General features: G+C 50.6%; 1 protein-coding gene across 3 annotated transcripts in view; it reads right to left on the bottom strand.

The window, feature by feature from the left end:
- Window positions 1-12,948, bottom strand: part of PXYLP1 (2-phosphoxylose phosphatase 1) — a 65,919-nt gene extending 52,971 nt beyond the window's left edge. The window contains exons 1-2 of one of the 3 annotated variants that reach the window (XM_031445049.2): window positions 12,853-12,948; window positions 12,251-12,405 (exon numbers count right to left, since the gene is read on the bottom strand). The gene's annotated coding sequence lies outside the window, so the exon portion shown is untranslated. Of the gene's footprint in view, window positions 1-12,250; window positions 12,755-12,852 lie in introns of those variants that run through there. The other 2 variants (XM_031445117.2, XM_064491646.1) reach the window with 2 other exon arrangements.
- Window positions 12,949-17,181: the final 4,233 nt, after the last annotated feature.

Genomic DNA, 17,181 nt, shown 5'->3' with positions numbered 1-17,181 from the left:
CAATGTTTAACTACATGAGTCACAGGGTGGGTATGTGATCAATTACAGAGAGACCAGTGGTTTTGGAAGAGCACCCCGTTCAAAACTCAGTGCAACGTGGACCCTGATGTGTAAGAGAGATAAAAGCAGAGTTTACTAGGAGGGGCCTCAGGCCCCAGGCAGCAGAAGCCCCATCACACTGCAGAATTCAGGGTTCCAGGAACACCATTAGGAAATGCACTGTAGAGACATTCCCTGGGGCTGCAGGGAATAGGGGCGGTGGGTAGGGGTGGATTCTGCTAGAATGGTCAGAGAGGGCTTCAGGGAAGAGGCAGAAACTGCGTTAAAACTAAAAGGGCAGGGAGGACGTCGGTGGGCATGCCTGATGTGAGGAGGTATTTGGAGGAGGATAAAGGATGGGTGTGGTGGTACAGAGATGGGGGCGAAGCCCACCCACCCCTCAGCTGTTGACTGATGACAGCCTTTACACGGTGACTCATCAGTGAACAGGGTGGAGAATGGTTGGGACCAGATTAGGTTCCCGTAGGAGGAGGGAGCCACAGAAGGTTCCTAAACACATGCATGGCAGGATGAAGGCAGATTACAGAAACATCACTCATTTCTACACCGTTCACCCCACTCTCAAGTTATAGCAAGGTGCTGGCAGCAAGAAGACAGACAACTTTCTGGGCCTTGAGCTCACTGTTAACTCAAAGTCTTGTGATGGTTGTGCTGCATGTGCTCAGTGCTATCCTAGAAGTAACTCATATTCCAAGGGCAACAGGGAACCCCAAGCCACAGCTCACGGTATGTCCCTGGGACTGAGATGCAGGCCACTTCCCAACTGTAGCACCTCAGGCAAGGTACGTACCTTACCTCCCTGAGCTGCAGTTTCCTCACCTGTAAATACTGATTCAATTATTCATTCAACAAACATTTGACTGAGCATCTGCTATACACCAAGTGCAGTCCTAGAAACTGGACATCAGTGGGCACCAAGTCAGTCCAAAATTCCTACCCTTGTGGACCTTAGATTCTAGTGGAATGTAAAATTTCCCACTTCCTGAGGTTGCAGAAGGAATTAGATAAGATATTTCCTGGAAAGCACTTAGGGTAGTAATGCTTCTGTACCTAATTCCAATGTGTGTGGGACTTCTTCCCCACAACACCAAGCAATTCTCAACACCAGCTGGGTGTCCTACCATTCAACTCAATCCTGACCCTATCCATCCGGAAAAAAGCCCGAGATCTCACAAGTTAAGGACTTAATTCCACAAGATTACCCCTTCACCACTCCAGATGCCAATCGTAAATGCAAGTTGTCACCTGTGCTTCTAACTGGCTATAGATTGGAGGTTCCGATGCCCTCCTGTCTTTGGGGGCCAATTAATTTTCTAGAGTGGCTCAGAGAACTCAGAAACATTTTACTTACTAGATTACCAGTGTATGATAAAAGGGTATGATTCAGGAACAGCCCAATTGAAGAGACACCTATGGCAAGGTATGAGGGAAAGGTCTCGGAGTTTCCATGCTCTCTCCTAGAACGCCACTCTCCCCACATCTCCACGTGTTCACCAACTTGGAAGCTCTCTAAACCCCATCCTCTTGAGTCTTTACGGAAACATCATTACATAGGCATGTCTGATTAAGTCATTGGCCACCGGCAACTGATTCAACCTCTAGCCCCCACTTTCCTCCCCAGTGGTCTGGAGCGGGACAGAAAGTTCCAAACCTCTAATCATAAGTTTGGTTCTCCTGGCAACCAGCCCCCATCCTTGGGTTACCTGAGCGCTTTCCAAAAGTCACCTCAATAACATAATAAAAGACATTTATCCCTAGGGTCTCTTCCAGGAAATTTCAAGGGTTTTAGGAGCTCTGTGCCAGAAACAGAACAAATATATATTGCTAACTGTAAACCACAATAACACAGGTTGTAACGATCCTCCTCCTCATTTGATTAATATGCATGACCTCTACTGCACTTGGCACCAAAAAGGTACCCAGTAAACACCCAACAAAACAAAAGGACCCAAAAAACACATCTACAGATTGAGATTGCCCTACCTGGGAACAAAGTGCCCCACATTCAGCCCTGGGCTTGGACTAGCAAGAAGGTTCCTCTCTCTGCACCGCACCCCCCAGCACTGTCAATTCCACCTTAATAAACAAGGCTGGGAAAGGAGAATGAAGGAAACCACCTTTGGGGCCATTCATCACAATGAAGGCAGCTGACAGCTATTCTAAACCGTGGCTCAGCCCTCTTGTCCTCAGGGAGATGAGCAAAACTCTGCAGGCTGATGAGACCTGACCCCTTCTCAGGCAGCGCTGACCATAGTCCTCACCAGCACATGAGCCCCAGATGGACTGCCCCATGAGATGACCCAGCCCCTCCAATCAGGCCCATGGCAAGGCCAGCCCTCACTTGGTGGATTTCAGCATTCAGTGTTCATTTCAATGTGCTCACAGGGTGGGTAACAGACACAACCAGAACATACTTACTCTGAGCCAAGTGACCAGAAGTTTTGGGATGTGTTGAAAGGAGAAAAAAAAAAAACAAAAAACTGTAAGCCAACTTTAGAATCTCATCCTTGGAGTTCCAAGAAAGTGTTCCACCAAAAATCGAGCTGGCACATATCTTGATACGTAATGACAGATTCAGCTTTCCTCACCAACTACATGCTGGTGTTCTGGTGCCAGCCTCTATTTTTATAGCCTGAGTAATGCCTGGGCAAAGGACCAGACAAGAGTTGGAGACAGAGGGACGGGGCACGAGAGGTGATAGCATAAGTAATGGGGCCCACATCCTACTCGGCATCCAACAGCAGACCCTCTGGAGCAGAATCTGGGACAGCAGCCAAGCTCTCCGCAGATTCGGGCCCACCCTCCTCTGCAGCCTCACCCCCTCTCACAGCCCAGACCCTGAGTTCCCTTGGGGATGGGGCTTTATCTGCCTTGTTTCCTGCTCTGACCCCAGGGCCTGGAGCACAGCAGTATTAAATGGGAGCATGACCACACCATCCCACCCCAACTCCAGCACACTGGACCCCTGGCCATTCCTCCAAACCCCAAGCACCCCTTCTCCAAAATCAGCATGTGTGCCATTTCACTCTCTTGGCCCAGATGCCTTCTTGATCTTGTTAACACTCACTCATCTTTAAACTCAGCTCAAATGCCACTTCCGTCTGGGAGCCCTCCCTAACCCCAAGGCTGGGAGAGGTCCCCCAATATCAGGCAACCACAACCCTCCCACAACATTCATCAACACCCCAGGCTCATGTCAGCTTCGCTACCTACCTCCCCCAGGGCTGGGTGGACACGGAGCTAAGTAAGCAGCAGGTGCTCATTAGGTGTGTGTAGGAAGAAGGGAGGGAGGGAGGGAGGGAGGGAAGAAAGAAGGGCATCAAGAAGGACGCTGTGGATGGAGAGGCACCTGGCACTGAAACCTACAACAGACTGAACAGGAACAAAGCGCTGGAACCCCATAGATCAATGAACCATTCACCAATGTTTACAGAGGAAAAAAAATTGCAGGAAGTGGTGGGAAAATATTTCTCAGTGGATTCAGATGGGAAGCAGAGGTCACTGTGCTGCAGCCTCCCCTCCCCTCTGGGTGTTGGCTGGGCTGGGGGCTGGAGAGGAAGAGAAACTTTGGGAGGCTGGGTGAGTAGGGGCACTTGAAAGGCTCAGGGGCAAGGAGCTCTCAAAGGCTCGGAGTTCTGAGAGGCTCCTCTGGTCTTAAGGAGGCTGAAGGCCATTTCTTCTGGAGTAACCTCCAACTGCTGAGGCAGATCAACTGGGACTCATTCCCTCAAAGCTATTAAGAACATGGTCTGAGTCAAGAAAGGGATAATGAGGATTTTCCAGTGTCCTGCCGGCCCCGGTCCCAACGGGGAAAGCAGAAGCCAGGATTTAAGACAGGTGGTCTGGGAATAAAGACTATTTTGGGCTGGAGCTTTCTTAGCACAGCATTTTTTTCCCAAGACAGACAACCCTCCGTTGCCCACTCAATATTCATTCCTTTCTCTTTGCTAACAGAATCCTGATTTGGGAGGGACAGTGTGGCAAAGAATGCCAGCTAACCCTGAAACCCATCTCCTCTTCCTCCTAGGCACAGGGCTGGACCACATTTCCCAGCCTCCCTTGCAGGAGGTGTGGTCATGTGATTGGGCCCTGGCCAGCGGAAAGTCGGTGGAAGTAATTCTCCATCTCCAAGCCTGGCCCAAAAAATCCTCCTATACACCATCCTCCATGCTCCTTCTTCTTCCACTGATTGATGCAAAAAAGTGTGGGAGACTCAAGAGTCTGGGCCCCTGAATCACCTTTTGGAAAAGACTTCCCCATACCCCTACTTTGTCAGGAACAGCCATTTTGGACTTTGTGTGAGCAAAAAGTAAATGTCCATCGTATTTGAGTCATTAAACGTACAGCTGAACCTTGAATAACATGGGTCCATTTATAGGCAAATTTTTTTCAATAGTAACTACAGTACTAAACAATCTGAGGTTGGTTGAACCTGCAGATGCAGAACTGTGGATATGGAGGGCCAACTATAAAGTTACATGCAGATTTTTCACTTGCAGGAGGGGGGTCAGCGCCCCAAAGCCTTGTGTTGCTGAAGGGTCAACTGTATTTGGTTTGCTTGTTTGAGCAGTAAGCCTACCTACCCTAGGCAGCAATGTGCCCTGCTACATACTCACATGGCCCTTTTAACTGGGAGTGGTCATGGGACACAGCTCTGGCCATGAAACGTCAAGGGAGGTCTGCTGGATGTTTGGGGGAAAATGTCTGCCTGCTTTCCTGATAAAAGGTACCCATATGGCCGGCGCCTCCTTCCTGCAGCAGCCATTTTGCCACCATGAAGAAAATAACAGTGCCAGTCCAGACAGACATCAGCTGCTGAAAGCAACGCCAGCAACCACCCACCTTCAAACATCTTGTTAAGTGAGAAAAATAAACCATTACTTGCTTAAGCCACTAAGGTAGGGCTTTCTGTTACTTGGCAGCCAAACACAATCCTCACTGCTTTGCAACTACTCGTTCATTCATTCACCTAACCTTTACTGAGGCCCATTTCATGTCAGTTCTTGCATGAAGGGCTGAAGATTCAGAGATGAGCTGGGTGTAGCCCCTGCCCTCCAGAAGCTCCCAGTCAAACGGGGGAGACAGGCCCATGAGCAGACAATCTGAATGCAGTGAGAACAGATGCTGTGATGACACACGATGTCCTGCGACGGTGTGAGCACTGGGTGGTGGGTGGGCACTGAGGCAAGGAGTTCTCAACTCCCTTTCTGCCAGTGGGCACACAGAGCAAACACCCCTTAAGCGAAAAAGCAAGTAACAATGCTACGCTCAGCCGAGCCAACTGCAATTACTTACTGCACATTGAGTTGCTAAACACCATCAATTAATGCAGCTGTTTCAAGATAATCAGCAGTCATTAGAGCAAGATGCACAAGGGGAGAATGGAAAAAAATCATACGCCGCTAAACGCTAACTTAGAAATGCTGGAAATTATGTGAACTGAGATGAGGCAGGCTGGCTTAGATTCTCCTGCCTGCTGACGTTAGAATCTCCTAAAATACACTTTCTTTCTCAAAGACACAGTAATCTTTCACCTTGAAGACAGCCCCCCGAAAATCAAACGTCTATGCCATGACCTTCAACCATAAATGTCCAAGCTTCGATTTTCAGGTCTGGGTTTCCATTAAGAACGGCCATGGAGACAAACTGGCGACAAAAGTCGACCCCGTCTGGGAAATCAAGAGGCAACCAAACCAGAGAAATGAGAGCAGCTGGGGAACCATTTGGAAGCTAGAGAAAAGGTTTTCTTCCTTTTAACTCAATGCTGCCTACACACAAATAAATGTGTGCGTATGCGTGTGTGTTAATGAATGGCATTATTCTCCACTTCTTTGCTTTCCAAGCATGGGGAAAGTATTTTAAGAGAAAAAGACAAAGCCTCATTGACTTCAAATTCCAGTAGTTGAAAAATGAATAAAATAAGCAGGCTCGCCATTAAGAGAATTGATTATCAGGTTTCCAGTCTGACTGCTGACTTCTGAGTACAAAGAATTCCAGTGTAGAGCAAAGGGTGTGCTAATCACACAAGGCAGAGGAGCACTCAGGTTCTGAGGCAGGGGTCCCAGGTTTCTCTAGTCCTCAGCCCATCACCGGAGGCCACCACAGGATGGCAAGGGCTCGCTGGGCAGGCTGCCACGCTGGAGTTTCTCTGTCAGACACACAGAGCGAGGGAGGGTGAGGTCTGAGGAGAAAGGACCTCCCTTTTCAGGACCAGTTATTAAACCCAAGCCTACCAGCAGTTTCCCAGAGACCTTCAGATCAAGAAGGGTCCAGCTCTGGCAGACACAGGACCCATGATTGTGTTAACAGCACCACAATGGCGTCACTTGTGCTGAAACCTGGGATACCAAACCTAGACGTAGGAAACACCTGACCTAACCTCAGTTTCAACCTTCCCAGCAATGCAGTCTTAACTGGCCAGTCTGGGCTTCTCTAGCCAGCACCTGTGAGGTCATCTGTCACGTGGGTCCTGTCTATTCCCACTCCCTCAAAGGAAGCAGAGGTAAACAACATGATAAACCCTCACCCTGTGCACAGAAGAAGGTGACTGGGCCAGAAACAACCCTTTGTTTTCTTCCCCCCTCCCATCAGAGTGCCCTTCTATTACTAGATGGCATGCTGCCCAATTCATGAGCCTAGCATTGAATAAAGCCAATTAGATCTTTGCAGTTCCTGGTTGAATTTTGGTTTTTAGCAGCAGTCTGGCCGTCTGCCTCAGGATAGTCCCCTGCTTGTCCTCAGGAGCAGCCGTGCCATTCCTCACGCAGAGAACTGGGTCTCTGATGGTATCGTGGGCTTCCAGAGTTGCTGAAGAGCCAGCCCAGAACAGTGGTCAGGAAGTTCGGTGCTGTCACCCGGGACCAAGAACAGTGCTGGCAAATCAGGTAAGTAAACACTGAGCTTACTGTCTCTTATCACGCCTCCCACTAATAACCCGAGGCCAAGAGCTGTGGTTAAAATATGAACCACCAGCATGTGTCAGATGCAGGCCAGTCAAACGAGTGCCTGTCTTCAACAGCCGGCAGGGCCACGTCGCCAGTGTGTACTAGCCGAAGATAATCCGCTGCCCTTCCCCCACCACAGTCAACCCTTTATAGTCCACGCCCGGGCCTCTCAGGGCCCTTAACAGGTGGCCAAGAGCAGGTGGGTGCCCGGGGAAACGCCTGCAGTATCATCCATGTCCTTCACTGTGGACTGAAGTACAATGTCCTCTGTTCCATGAGGAAGGAGGCTATGGGTATCTTATTTATCCTATATCCATCATCTCAGTGCAGTTGGTTGGTACCAAAAACATTTTTGAATGAATGAACAGTGAAAACAGCTTAACATAGAAGCACTCACCATGTGCCTAGGCACTAAGTCCTTGTCATGTACTGTCTCATTTCAGCTTGACAACAATACCATGAGGGAGGTATTACCATCACCTCAGTTTTACAAAAGAGGAAGCTGAGGCACAGAGAGGTTAAGTACCGTGTCCAAAAGTACAAGCCTAATAGCAGTAGATCCAGGATACAAAGCCAGTCTGGCTCCAGAATCTACACTCTTAACCACCGTGCTGTGCTGAGGACACAATCTCAGGTACTTAGGTATTAGGAAGTCATCATCAGAGAACCCCGGACATATCCACACACCCTGAGAAACCCTTCCAGGAGGTTTCTGGTGGTGCTAAGCCCACACTGTTTTTGTTTATTTGATCTGCAGGACATTTTAAAGAAAACCAATGCCTACTTTCATCCCCAAGCAGGAGACTACCTGCAATTTTCAAATAACTATGTAAGCACACTGACTTATCAAGCAACTGTAGCAGGCATATCTAGGTACACAGTATTCCTCTGCTCAAGAAATCTGAATAAGCTTTTTAAACATTCTGTGGTCCAATGTCCCCAACTCTAAGAAGATCCCAGACTTGCTAGACAGATTGAACAAGATCATGGACCACAGTTGCCTGTTTAAATGGTAAGCTACTATATAAGCATAACATATGATCATAATAATTAATATATTTTGGGGGACAGGGTATAGCTCAGTGGCAGAGTGTGTGCTTAGCATGCACAAGGTCCTGGATTCAATCCCCAGTACCTCCATTAAATTATTATTAAAAATAATAATTAATATATTTTGATATAACAGATCAAAATATCTATACACATCAATCTATACTTGTCAAAATTCCATACTTGCATATACTTCTATGGAAGTTCCTATTTGTATCTCTCCACATTTCCATGATAACGTACAAAGCTTAATTTATTTCTGTAATACTGTGTCCCTCCATTAGTACTTCGGAGCTTCCAGACATTTCTACTATAACTTTAATAACTTTTCTCTACCTTAATCCAACTACTTCTTTCATTTTAGAAGAAAGAGTTAACAAGGCAGTAAATGTTTTATTCTAACTTCAGATTCTTCTGTATTAGCACATGACAAAATTAGCAAGCAAGGGCTTCATTTTACTTTATAATTAAAAGGCTCAAAATGATACCGCTTTACCTCTGAAGGCCTGATGTTTGGTGTTCGAGCCAAGAATGAGGTGGGTCTAGGAAAGTAAGCTGTGGTTTTTGCTTGTTGGAAAGACACATGTCTCCATATAATTGAGGGGTAGGACAAACAGTATTCAAACTATTTGTAAATTTGGTGTAAATGATGACTCTAACCACAGACAGGAGTGGAGAGGAGGGGGAGGCAGTGTCAAAACCAGGTGCAATCATTTTCACCTTTATCTGTTCTTTAAAGCTCTGGTTTCTACACTATTGAAGGCTCTAAGGAAGTCAGTTATGCACAGGGGCAGAGACAGTGGTTAGCAGATGACAAAAGTATGCTTTATAATACAGAGATGTAACGCATAAGTTGGGGAAGTGACTATGCAAATACAAACAGAATTTTCACGTTCCTACAGTTGCTACCATTAGATACGTGCTTGAGCTCTCCTCCACCCTAGTATCAGCACAGAAATGGCTCGACCAATGTGCGTAGTGCAGGAAGGTGGGGCTGGGGGAGGAGGAGGAAGGAGGGACCAGGATGCAGGGATGAACCCTAGATACTCCTTGTGGACTAGTTCCTGTAGCCAGGAAGCAGCCTAGAGGATGTGGGTGAAGGCTGCCTCCCGGCAGTGGGAACTAGTCCACAAGGCTCCTCCAAGTTCTTTTTCAGTGTCTTTTAATCATGAGCTTCCTCTATGCTTCTGCGACTGCTCTTCTCTTCATTTCTGATGGCCCTGTTCCTTTTTCAAAACCAGTGGCTTCCCCAAGCAGAGCCCTAGAAGATTCAGAGCAGCCCTCTGGTTCCAGGGGTGGAGTCTGTGGCTCAGGCCACCCTGGCCCTTCTGCCTTTTGGACTCAGAGCAGACCCTGCAATTCATTCCCAATTCACAGGTGCCTCCTCATGGCTGCCCTGCAGTACCTCCCGGTTGAGGGGCCTTAGAAGGCCCGACTGTATCTGCAAGGATGCTCAGCAGGTTCAAGAAGAGTCCCTAGGAGGCTGCTTCTGCGAAAAGGCCTACCAGAAGGAAGCTGTCGCCTCCTCTTCACGTACTAAGTGCAGATGCACACACCCTCCCAGCTGCCTCTCTTTTTGCCATGCCCCTGGGTGCTCCCCGCAACATCTCAGGTTTGAGCTGGCTCCCCCGGGGCCGGACCGCAGAACAACGTCATCACTCAAGTCACTGTTTCCAAAGGGGCACAACCCTCATCCAAAAACTTCAAATGGCTCAGTGCTCTCCCACCTTGCTGAGTTCAGTCCTCACCTGGCTTTCAAGGCCTTCTAAGAACCAGAATGGTGGGCCCAGCACCCATTTTTCCCATCTCAGTGACTTTGCTCCTAATGGTAACCCCTCTACCAGAATGTGGGCCCACATCCTTATCCACCAACCAAGAACCCCATCTCAGGGCTGAGGGCTACCTTCCTAAATTTTCAGGACCTTAACTATTCTCCCATCCTTTTTCCTACCCACTCCAGATCACAAGTTCTCTCCTCCTCCCTCCCGCCCTCTCTCGCTCCCTTTCTCTCTCACATACAAAATGCAGCATTAATTAAACCTCTTTTAGAAAACAGATTTTCACCAGCTGCAGGAGTCCTGGGTATGAGTGAGACCTGAAGCCAGAGACAGGCTGAGTGAGGAAGATAAGCTCGTGACAGCTGTGAATGAACCTGTGGGCAGTGCAGCGTCCCACATCCAAGTGACATTATGAATTCCAGCCCTTCCCAGGTTCCTGAAAAAAGGGAGCATAGGTTGCTCCCACTCCTTTAGCCTCTGGCTATTCTCCCCCGGGCTGGCCTTGGACAGAGGCAGGAGAACTGGACTTTCATCCCTCTGCCAGTGAGTCAGTGCCGCCTCCCACAGACAGAAACACCTTCCTCGAACCAGCCTCCCTCCCCAGCACAGCAGCAAACCATATTGCCAGAAAAGTGCAAGAAGGGGTGCTCCCAGCTTTCCCCAGGGTGGGTAGCCCCGCCGGGGTGAAGATGCTGCAATGGGAAACAGCCAGCTGGGCTCCACAGGTGGCTTCCCCCATCACGCGCAGGGATGAGGGATGCTGAAGGCGGCTGTGGGCCACAGCTCAGGGCCCTATAGGTTAAGCTGTGGAGGACTCATCCCTCAGCAAAAAGCCTTAGTTCCTCAGAGTCCTCATCACCCTCTCACCCCAATTATGGGATGAGAACAGCTGCTTTTCTTCATGGACATTCTGAGGTTAGAGGCCCAGTTGTCAAAGCCTGACCCATAAATTGAGCTCTTTGTCCCAAATGCACACAAAAATGAATGTCTCTACTGAGATAAAGTATTTCTTAAAAACATGATGAATTTAAGGATAACATTTTGGAAACAGTGTAGCACAATGGAAAAACACGGATGACAGGCTTAGACTGGATTCAGGAGGGAGACCCACTTCTTTACTAGACAAACACTGAGTACCTACCACTTAGAAGGTGCCAGGCTGGGTGCTGGGGCCACAGAGATGGTTCCACCCCATCTCTGAAGGTGCTCTTGGCCAGTGGGGCATCTGACAGTCAACAACTCATCACAGAGCAGCGTGGCGAGGGCTGAGGTGATACCCACTGGAATTTGTGGGCACTCAGAGGGAGCCTACTGAGCTCCCGTGTGACCCTGGGCTAATTACTTATTAATTCATTATTCAACAGTAAAAGAATATTGAAGTCATTACTATTCAAGCCAGTCACTCAAAAGAAAGAGTTGCAGATACTGCAGTTCCACAAACGATCCAAATGCAGTGCTCCAAAGGCGAGGAGGCCCATCTACTCCCCGGGTGTCCCAAAGTAGCCTCTCACGCATCGGTGAGGGTGAGCTGGCCAGGAGCTATTCCCCAAAAGAGAAGAACCTTCGACATGCCCTTTCTTTGAAATAGGCAATTAATTTAATCCAAGACATGAGAAAAGCCAGGACTTCTCTTCATGCGCTGGCTTTCTGGCTGTCACCCTGCATCTCCACCTCTCTCCAGGGAACACGAGGCTTTTCAAACCATCTGCTTTAAGCCCTCTTCCCACAGACGTCCAGACTGAGAACCAACACCTCTGAGCAGGAGTTGTTCCCAAGTTCCGTCCACAGTCACGTCACGTCACGTTTGCGAGGCTGGCTGGGCACTGCCTGCTCTACAGTCGGGTTCACCCGCGGGCCTTCTGCAAATAGCAACAAATGTCCCCAAGTTGTGGAGCCTTCTTGAGGCTCTCTTGGCCATCCACCCCACACCTCCCCATTCCCACGAGATCTGTTTCCACATCTATCCTGATTTTACCTTTTGAATGCTTACAAAGCATTCTTGTCTTCCCACGAAGGCACGCGCCACCCAGGCGGCGATAGCCTCCCTCCCCACGAAATGCCCCGCCGAAGCGGGAAACATGGCTCCGCACCCTCCGGCACCGTTAATCCTTTAACCAACCACAGGTCCACCCTGAAAGACCACTGCAGCCTCAAAGAAAGCAACCAGCTCTAAGCACATCCAATTTTGTGTGTGTGACAAAGCCAGCTTCTTTAAAAGATTGCGAGCAAAAGCAACGCCGTTGGGGGTAAACCACGCAGTTAAGCTGAGCACCCAGGAACGTTAACGCGCGCGTGGAGCGGCCCCTCCGCGGGGCTCCGGGACTCCCGGGGGCGCCCCGCGCAGGTAGCTGACGGGAGGAGCTGGCCCCACCCCCGAGGAAGGCCGCGGGGAAGTTGCCACCGCCGCCGCTTCCTTACCTGGAGACCAGCAGCCTCGGAATTGCTGGGGAAGGGGGATCCTGGGAGCTCCAGTTTGGGCAGGAATCAGGCGGCAGGAGTGCGGGGGCCGAGCGGGAGCGGGCTGGAGGGGCGGGGACGCGGATGGAGGCAGGCGAGGCAGGCGAGGAGCAGAGCTGGAGGTGGAGAAGCAGGAGGCAGCGGGGGTTAGGGGAGGCACCCGCCGGGAGGTGCGGGGCAGGGGCTTGGGGAAAGGGTGGAGGAATCGTAGGCCGGGTTAGGGGGCGCTGGGGAAAGGAAAGGGAGCGGCAGATTAGGAGGCGGGAGCAGGGATCCCGACGCGTGGGGGTGGGGGGTGGCTTGGGAAGAGGGAACTAGTCGGGGGCTGGGGGCTGGGGAGAGGGCAGAGATGCATGAGGAAGCTTAGTCACCAGGTCCAGACCCCGTGCTTGGAAGCCCGCCCCCGACCCCCCAACCCGTCTCCCACCGGAGACACTGCCGGGCGCGTCCAGAGGACCCCCTAGGTCTCCGAGCCCTGCACCCCGGGAAACTCGCCCGCCTCGAGCCTCCGCGCCGCTCAGCCTCAACTGCAACCACCCCGCCGCGGCCCACGCGGCACTCACCGCCCATGGTGCCGGCCGGGCCCCGGCCCCACAGCTGCGCGCCGGGTTCGGCGCTCACCGCCTACTCCGCCCGGCGCGGGGAAAGCGAGGGAAGCTCACACCCGCCACAGAACAGCGCGGCATCCCGCAGCGCCCCCTACTGCCCTCGCTGCGCCCTGGGCTCGGCCCGCCCCGCCTCGAGCTCCGCCCCGGAGGCGGCGATGCGGTGCGGCCCCGCTGGCCCGAAGGGAGCGGAAGCGACTGCGGAGAAGACACTGCGTGGAGGAGGCCAAACACAGGCCCCAGAGACTGGCCAGTCTGCAGAGATCCTGGCTTGCGAAAGCCAGGGTCACGGGCACCCTGAGTGCGCCGGGACCGCGGCCACCTCGGGATCAGGGATTGCGTGGACGCACGCCTAGACGGCGGTGCACCGACACCGCCCGGACCTGGGGACCTAGTGTGGGTGCCTGTGGGTTTTGTGCTGGGCTGGGCGTGAGTGTTTGGGGGCTGCCACTGCCGGGTGACTGCTGCCGCGTGGACTCAAACTGTCACAATTCTCACCACCTTGCTGCCCCACCCCCTAGCCCACTCCACGTGTCCCTTCCTGCTCCTACCACATCCGGCCCTGTGTGTCAACTCTAGACCTCGATGCTGCACTCTGGGGAGGTCTGGGCAGCCTGCCTCTCCAACCCATCCCCACCCCGTGGCTCTCAGCGTTCTCGAGTTACTGGAGAACCATAGAGCACTTGAATGATTCGGTAACTCCGTTAGACACCCGTGAGGCGCTCAGTTGAACTTGATTTGATGCGGTATTTGGGGGTCATTTCTTTCAAATGTTGGGTTTCAGATGGTGGTGATTCCTACCTGATTTCTCCGCGCGAGATGATCTCGCCAACTGCGACTGTCAAGAGAGGACTTTGGTGTCAGAAGTCTACTGTGACCCCTACGTGCCCCAGCACAACTGGTCTTGCGCAAAACAGGCTCATGAATATTTACTATTGACTTTCCCGGCGCACTTTGTGAAGGAGCGTCTCCCTTGGCCTCTTCTTTCACTCCTGTATTTGATGGCTCCCAATCCACACTCTACACCGAGATATCCCATATTTCTACCTATTCTCTGGTTTTCTGCCTAGAACTTTCCGTCTTAATTCAGCACTCCCAACACCAAATTCTATCTTCCCAGCTCTTCCCAGCTCCCAACCTCATCTGCTCTTATGGTCTCACCATTCCTGCAGACACTGGGATGCCTTCCTCACCTGATGGCTCAATGCCCTTTATAAGCCTTTGCTTATAAACCTGCCTTTCTCACCACATTCCTGAGATGCCAGGCTGTCCTCAGCTGCTTCCTGCCCTGACCACTGACACAACCCCTCCCAGTCACGAACTGTGCCTCCCAGCACAAAATTGTTTCACTGTCCCCTTTAGCATCACTCCAGGCTCTCCCACGTGACTCAGTTCCACCCAACACATCTCCTTTCCTCCCAGGGCTCTGCTGATGGTCCTCTCACCAATCCCAGGCTCTACCCCTTTCCTGGCGCTGCCTCCCTCTTCCCTACACAAGTTAGGGGGCTTTCTGCTGTAAATGAGAGACAACCCAATTCACACTTGCTTAAACAAAAAGGAATTGATTGACGTACATAAGTTAAAAGCTCAGGGTGTCTCTGCTTCAGGCCTGGATTTAGTTCCGGAAACTGAAGACTTTGGGAGCTCTCCATCTCCAGGCTTTGCTTCCTCCCATGGGCACTATACTCTCAGGCTCCACATGAGACCCTAGCAGAGCCAGGCTCACAACTTTGCACAACAAGTCCAGCAGAAAAACAGCTTCTCTTTGTCCACCATTCCTGCAAGCCTTGGGTCTGACTCTGGTTGGCAGGATTGGTTCACTTGTCTATCCTGTTCTCCCAGTCACTGTGACCCCCTCCTGTGGCTCCCTCTCTCTGCTACCTTCTCTTCCCCACAGGGAAAAAGTGCCTGCTCCTGGATCCCTCCTCTGTCACAGCGGGACTGAGAGTGATGCGGGGGCACCATGTCTAACCACTTCCCCACTAAATTTGCCACACTCCACTCCACCGTGCTGCAGCCCTCTGGTGCTGGCACAGGGCATTTTGTGGGGCAGAGTTCCAAAGAGGAAGTGGGTACAGACCCTCTCTGCTTACAGCCTCCTCCTCAACCTGTCTGGGGTCTCTGTCTTTGCACCACCCTAGGTCAAGACTTGGTACGGAGGTGGCCTCAGGCCCCTCAGAACTGGGCATCATGCTCTCCCTAGACTCACCCTCTCAGTCTCTTTCCACACTTTCCCTGTTCTCTGATGGCTTTGATTTCCCTTTCCATCCTGGAGGAGGTGTCCTCTCCCTCCTCCCTGTGGGCTGTGGGTTCTGAGTGGTACCCACCTTTCCCTGCCCCAGGGCAGTAACACCTCTTGGTTAAAACTTAAAGGAGGAAGTGGCTACAAGGAAAGAAAAAAGAAAGGTTCCTACAGGGAAAAAAGACCTGGGGAAGCATCTCAAAACCATTACCCCCATTAAACCTCTTTCCTCTGTGGTGGTTGAGGAGATAAGATGTAGCCTGAAGCAGCTGGTGGCGCCCTGGCCAGCAACTGGGAGGCTGTGCCAGAGACTGGAGCCGACCCAGAGGAAGGCAGAGATGAGAGAGAGGCAGATTGCTGTCGAAACCAGGCCCTGGATTTTTCAAGTACATGTTCAGTGTATCCTTGCTTTTCCCCAAGCAAATTGAATGGGTTTTTCTATCACTTCCTGAGTAACCCAAGCCTATAGCACAGTGCCTGGTACATTTGTCCCTGCAAAATAGTACCTACCATCGTAATATCCATCTGACAGAGGAGCAAGCTGTGCTCACTGATGACCGTAAAACAGAGTAGAAGAGAAAAAGCGCAGGGCCATCTGCTCGTAACCGTGCTCTCCCCTTCTATTCCCAGCTTTCGTCCTTCTCCCACACACATTGTGGCCCCCAGGGAAACTCTCAGAATTTGCTGAAGGTTGAACCTCCCACCTTATAAAAATAGTCCCAGACTCACCCAGTCATGAATATTCTGCCAGGCAGCTCTTGCTGCCATTTCACCCAAGCAGTCCCGGCCTGGAGCTGCTGGGGGCAGGTGCCCTTCTTCAATTCAGCTTCCATCCACTGAGTAAAAAAGCTGAGTAAATATTTGTACAGCCTCCTTTGTCCCGCACTGTAGACTTAGAGAAACAATGGGCTACTGTCCCCACCTTGAAGGGTTGACTCGGGGAAGACAAGCAGTCTAGGACAGACACGAAGGTAACTCAAAGGTATCAGGGAGGCCACTGGGGGGGGAGGGGCAGTGGTTTATTAGCGCCGGGTTCTAAGTTCCAAGGGTCTGTGCCTCCCATCACCCTGCCTCCCAACAGCATTTATACATCTGTACAAAAACACTTCTTTTGTGCCCACCACGATATCTTGGTTACGAATATTATTTTAAAGTTCCAATTACCGTGGGGTTTCTTTCTCAGATCATCAAAGTACCCACTTGTTGTTAAAACTTGGGAAAAAACCAAGTACACAGAAAGATGAAAACTTAAATTATTCACAATAAGTTTGCGTCAAATAATATATTAAACATCAAACTAAGATTGAAAGCCAGAGGACTGTCCCACACATGCTTCCACCCCTCCACTGGCCACCCCAGGGCCTCAGGGAGATAAATATCTTGCAAAAGGTTAAGGTCATTTCTTAGGTCCTTTCAAAAACACTGCACTCTTCCTAACACATGTATATTTTTAAAAACTGCAGTCCAGCCTCCCAGCGCCAGGGTGGTCTGTCCTCTATTATTTATGTATGCATGACTCATCGTGCTTGCTACCAGCTGCAATCCCTTCTCCCCGCCCCAGCAGGCTTATTATACTAGCCCCTTGCCCTCCCCGAGCAACCGGGGAAGGCAAACTCATTTTACCATCTATCTGGGCGAAATCCAATTAGAAAGGCAAATCCAGAAGAACAGAACACAAAATAACCACGTTAAATAAAAATAAGAGATGGCTTCAAATCTGACCAGCCAAAAAAAAAAAAAAATCACAAAGAACTGAAATAGTTTACTGAATCATAGATCTCAATCTTCATTTTTGTCCCCTAACTCTGACCCCCACTGAAAGATGTTTCTGAGGAAAAAAGAAAACAAACAAGCACTCAATGAACTCACACAAATCTTATTTAGAAATCGTAAAAGGACAGCAAGGATTCTGGCTATTTCATCTTCAACAGTGCCTGAAACCTACTTACAAAAATTGGATGAATGGATGAGCGGACCAAGAGCCTGTCCCTCTCATTTCACAATTAGGAGCCAAGAGGAGAGTGGGGTCATGGTGGGGTTTTCTT

Source organism: Camelus dromedarius, chromosome 2, assembly GCF_036321535.1.
Source record: "Camelus dromedarius isolate mCamDro1 chromosome 2, mCamDro1.pat, whole genome shotgun sequence".
Lineage (NCBI taxonomy): Eukaryota > Metazoa > Chordata > Mammalia > Artiodactyla > Camelidae > Camelus > Camelus dromedarius.
Note: the sequence above shows the minus strand (reverse complement) of the source record. Positions and strands in the feature narration are given on the sequence as shown.